Here is a 5760-nt window from a genome sequence, read left to right as displayed (position 1 = left end):
ACACAGTATTACTTTTTAGGGTCAGTCAATGAGAGACAGGAGGCTTGAGCTGAGGCTACATCACCAAATCACAGTTAGTCAAATTTGTAATGAGGCTTTAGGGTGTACGTTGAACATTTGGTTGAGAAAAGATTTTAGAGTGAGTCCATAGTTCACAAAGCCTGGATGAATTCCTAGAAAGTGGAACTATAGAATGAATTCAATGCAATGAAAATTTGTTTCCATTGATTTTTTAGTTACTAAAATAATACATGATCTTTGTAAACCATTTAGGAAATATGAAGAAGTACAAAAGAGTAAATGAAGATAAACCATAATTCATAATTGTACTACACCCAAGTCACCACTGTTAATATGTTAATATATATTTTCAAATAATTTTATGCACATATAAATAATACATGTATAACTTTATTATTTATTTTGTTCACTTAATATTACGAACAATTTCCTAAAGCATTAAATATTCTTCTAAAAATATTTAGGTGGCTACAAAATATTCTGTCACACAGGTTAGCTGTACACTATAATAACCAAACTCCATTTTTGTGTATATTTGGTTTATTTGGCCATCCCCAATTTTTGAACATATTTTAAAATAACCACCATTATTTTTTAAATCAAATGGCTCTAATGTCCTGCCTCCATGTCCTAGATCTCCCCATTGATTTTTTTGTTGTTGTTGTCATTTAATATTTTAGACCCGGGAAAAGTGTGAACACAGTCCCCTGCTACAACAAACTAAGCAGTCAAGCTTCCCCCTTGGGCGAAAATCACAGGGGTCAGCACATCCAGAGTGCAGTGAATAAATCTTGCCCTGGGAAAACCACCTTCGTGATCATGCTATCTCCCCTGCCAAGTCTCCCCACTGAATTCGGCAACAAGTGCAGTAGATATTTTTGTGTGGGTTTCAACTCACTGTAAGCTGACAGCATCTCTCCTAAAAAAGATTTCTTTCCCTCACTCTGTGGCCAAGAATGCTCAAGAATTGGCACTAATTAATGCATATTGTAGCAGGAGTGGAGCAGGGGTGGATAACATAGGTAACCCCTGCAGAGTAGCCCTCAGCCAATGAGATATAAGCCTTCATGGAGGAGGAATGCATCTCTCAGCTGATCCTCCAGAGAAAAACTTAGAGGCATTCTATAGGCTTTTGAGATGTCAGGTGAAGCCAAACCCCAATTGCCCTCTTTAGACCTTGACAACAGACATTATTATAGCTTTTTCTCCTTCCCTTAATCTCTCCTATCCTTCATTCCAGCAGCCTGATATCACTACACTATTACAAGTCCTTGTTTCAGGCTCTGCCTGGAGTGGTGGGAAGATCTAAGCAGTTCAAATAGTGTCCTTTCTGTAATTCTTCATGGATATTATAAGTTATTTCCATTAGACTGATTGCTAGAAGTAGAACTGTTGAGATGAAAGCCGTGAACAAAATTTAAATCAAGTATTTTGATACCTAATACACACTGGTAAATTTTAATTAAACAGAATACCCATTTCCTAATTACTGTGTTTCTCTTCAAATAATTTATCTTCATTTCTAATTTTTTAAAAAAACTTTAAATTATTTTTTAAATAATTTATGTTTTATTTTAGATCAGGGGTACGTGTGCAGGTTTGTTACATGGGTGAATCGTGTGATGCTGAGGGTTTTTTATATGAATGATCCCATCACCCAGGTAATGAAAATAGTATCCAACTGTTAGTTGGATACTATTCCCTTCTCTCCCCTCTCTAGTAGTCCGCAGTGTCTGTTATTGCCATCTTTATGTCCATGATAACCGATGTTTAGCTCCCACGATAAGTGAGAACATGTGGTATTTGTTTTTCTGTTCTTGCATTAATTTACTTAGGATAATGGCCTCCAGTTACATCCACGTTATTGCAAAGGAAATGGTTTTGTTTTTTTTATGGCTGTGTAGTATTCCACAGTGTATATTTATGACATTTTCTTTATCCAGTCCAACTTTGATGGGCACCTAGGTTGATTCCATGTCTTTGCTATTGTGAATAGTGCTGTAATAAACATATGAGTGTATGTGTCTTTTGGGTAGGATGATTTATTTTCTTCTGGATATATACCCAGTAATGAGATTGCTGTGTCAAATGGTAGTTTCATTTTAAGTTATTTGAGAAATCTCCAAATTGCTTTACACAGTGGCTGAACTAATTTATATTCCCAACAACAGTGCATAAGTGTTGCCTTTTACCCATGACCTCACAAGCATCTGTTGTTTTTGACTTTTTAATAATAGCCATTCTGACTGGTATGAGATGGTATCTCTTTATGGTTTTGATTTATGCTTCTCTGATGATCAGTGATGTTGAGCATTTCTCATGTTTGTGAGCTGTTTGTATCCAGTCTTCATTACTGGGATGCAAAGTTTGTTCAACATAGAGTAATCAATAACTATGATTCACCACCTAAACAGAACTAAAAACATACACCATATAATTATCTCAATAGATGCAAAAGAAGCCTTCTATAAAACCTAACATCTTTTCATGATAAAACCCTCAAGAAACTAGGCATCAAAGGAAACACCTCAAAATAATAAGACCCATCTATGAAAAACCCACAGCCAACATCATAACAAATGGGAAAAGCTGTAAGCATTCTCTCAAAGAACTGGAACAACACAAGAATGCCCACTCTCACCACTCCTATTCAACATAGTCCTGGAAGTCCTAGCCAGAGCAATCAGACAAGAAAAAGAAATAAAAGGCATCCAAATGGGAAAAGAAGAAGTTACACTGCCTCTCTTTGCTGACCATATGACTCTATTCCTAGAAAACTCCAAGGACTCCACCAAAAGGCTCCTGGAACTTAAAAATGACTTCAGTAAAGTTTCAGCATACAAAATCAATGTGCAAAAATCAGTAGCATTTCTATATATCAATAATGTTCATGTTGACAGTCAAATGAAGAACACAATCCCATTTACAATAGTCACAAAAAAAGACAAAATACCTAGGAATACTTTTAACCATGGAGGTGAAAGATCTCTACAAGGAAAACAATGAAACATTGCTGAAAGAAATCACAGATGACACAAACAAATGGAAAAACATTCTCTACTCATGGATTGGAAGAGTCAATATCATTAAAATAGCCATAGTATTGAAAGTAATCTACAAATTCTATGTTATTACTATCACACCAATGTCATTTTTCACAGGATTAGAAAAAACTATCCTAAAACTCATATAAAACCAAAAAAGAGCCCAAATAGCCAGTGCAATTATAAGCAAAATAAACAAAGCTGGCACTTCAAACTATACTACAAAGATACAGTAATCAAAATAGCATGGGCCTGGCACAAAAACAGACACATAGACTATATTTCTTTAAATAACTAACTATATAGGTGCTTTGTTTACCTGTGGAGGCCTACCCTAATCATCCCTTAGGCAGCTCAAATGCAATACCATAATTTTTAATCCAACTTCTCTGGCTCACATTCAGTAGTTCTGTAATAACTCACATATACTAACACTCAAAATATATTAGTTGAAGAAATAAAAAGAATTAATAAGGCATAATTTGAAGCACTTTAAAGTTTTTATAAAATAACAATCTTGTCACTTTAGTCAACTGATATCTTCCTGCTTAATTTAATAAGTAGGTTTAGCTACCTGTTTAACTCTTCTCTGGGTTCTCACCAACTCTTTTACCATGTGTTTTTTCTTTCTAATACAAACCAGTGGAAGATTTTAGTTTTTTGTCACTTCATTTGCTCACTTTCTTTAAAACTTTTAAAATAAAATTATCGACTTATGAACACTGACATATATCGTTTCAATGACCATCATAATATGTTTTAAATATCTCATTATCTATTAATTACTATATTCTTTTGTGAGGAAATAATCATACAACTATGCAAATAGGCTTCAATGTGACTTTTGAATGATGGAATTAATCAGGAATATCTGGAAGCCCCATCTCAGGGCCAGAGTTAAGCTGTTATTAACATACCTGACAATGAGTAGAATAGCACTTGGAACTAGAGGATGAGCTTAGAAAAGAGAACTCATTTCATAATTATTTGTGAAATTAATGCTTTTTTATATCCAGAATAAAGGTGTAGCAATGGAATTGTTTGGAAATAATAATTGGATTAAAGTTAATATGGTAAGAACGCAGAAAATAACCACATTATAAAAAATGTAAATTATATAAATCACTAAACCAGTAAAAGAAGGATAATAAGTTTTTTTTTAGTTGACTTAAAGCAATTTTAAATAAAGATGAAGAAGCATTGACAGGCGCATATCAAACTGAATACTGATGACAAAGTATTTCTGAAGCAATGAGATCTCATGGCTTGATCTTCTGTAATAAAGGTAAAATTCCTAGGGCAGATATCAGATTTTATTCTTGCTCATAGGGAAAAATTAGATGGGCTTCTAATAGTAGAAAGAAACCTTGAGGAAACAATCACAAGTTAATGAAATTGAATTCTCTTCCCTAAGGGAAGGAAATGGAAATGTCAGCAGAATTAAGAAAATTAACTTTATGAAGCTAATTGCATCAAATTTGAAAAGTAGTATGATGAATCCTTGGGTTTCTTTTAGAAAGCAGAGTTCAAGGAAGTTGGCTATCCAAAAGAACACAGTTCTACCCAGTCAAAACAAATTATGCCAGGATATTTAAAAGCCAAAAAGGGAAAGAAGAAGTCAATATGAATACATCCAGAACTTTGGATAAAGTTGAAGGGCAAATGAGGTTACACATAGTGAAATTTAGAAAGAATATTACAAAAGGGAATAATAGAATGAAAGTCATCGGAAATAAAATATTTACGGAGAATTCTGTTTTCAGAGAAAGATAAAAATCACAATTTATGTGATATAAAGATTTTCATCATTTATTCATTTCACACATATTTATTGAGTGCCTACTATGTATGAGGCATCTTTTTAGGCACTGGACATTAACCGGAAAACATAACAAACAAGATCTCTCCATTGTAAAGTTACATTTTAAAAATATAAATATATCATAAAAATTCATCAGATATCTTCCAATATATTTTCTGATGTTGTTTGTATTTGGCTCAATTATCTACATTTTTTACATGTATATTTTTGATATTGATGATTCATGCTAATTCAGAATGATAACCCTGAGGGCAAAATCCTTTATAAACTGTATTTGATTAAGGAGGAAGAACTAATACCTTTTAGAATAATACGAAATAATAAGGGTTAAAAAGAAAACGTGTCATTGTTGTTATTGTTATTTAATCAGCCAGATCATCAAGATACAATAGACATTACTTTTGCCTTCATAATATCCACTTTCTTTCCAAGAGCATTCTGACTTGTGTTTTCAGGTAATCTCTACCCCACACCTAATACACAAAGCTAATTATCTTGATAAGTAAATTCCATTCATCCTCCAGGAAGAGACTAATAATCCAAGGAGTTATCCCATTTCCCCTGCCAGTGATTGGATCAGAAATGGACATGTGGCCCAGTTTTGCTTTATGAGGTATTTTCTAATAGAAGTTCTAAGTTCTTCAATATTTGAGAGAAACTATTAACAATGACACACTTGTCATTCATCATCTATAAAAAGAAATATATATGTATATATGAAAAGAAATATATAAAAGAAATAAATATATAAACCCTTACTTTTAATCTTGTCCCTGAAAATGCAGCAGGGCATATTTTAAAAATCTTACTTTTATGAGTCTTTTGATGTTTTTTATTCTCATCCATCAATGCAATAAAAAATGCAGCTAGTAT

At 33.1% G+C, this 5760-nt stretch overlaps 1 non-coding gene across 1 annotated transcript; it reads right to left on the bottom strand.

Annotated features, from left to right (window-relative positions):
- Nucleotides 1-703: 703 nt before the first annotated feature.
- LOC112438100 (U1 spliceosomal RNA) lies at nucleotides 704-863 on the bottom strand. Its single transcript, XR_003026586.1, has one exon. It is a non-coding gene; the product is annotated as a U1 spliceosomal RNA (small nuclear RNA).
- Between the last annotated feature and the right edge of the window lie 4897 nt (nucleotides 864-5760).

Source organism: Pan paniscus, chromosome 22, assembly GCF_029289425.2.
Source record: "Pan paniscus chromosome 22, NHGRI_mPanPan1-v2.0_pri, whole genome shotgun sequence".
Lineage (NCBI taxonomy): Eukaryota > Metazoa > Chordata > Mammalia > Primates > Hominidae > Pan > Pan paniscus.
This window is presented reverse-complemented; position numbering and strand designations above follow the sequence as displayed.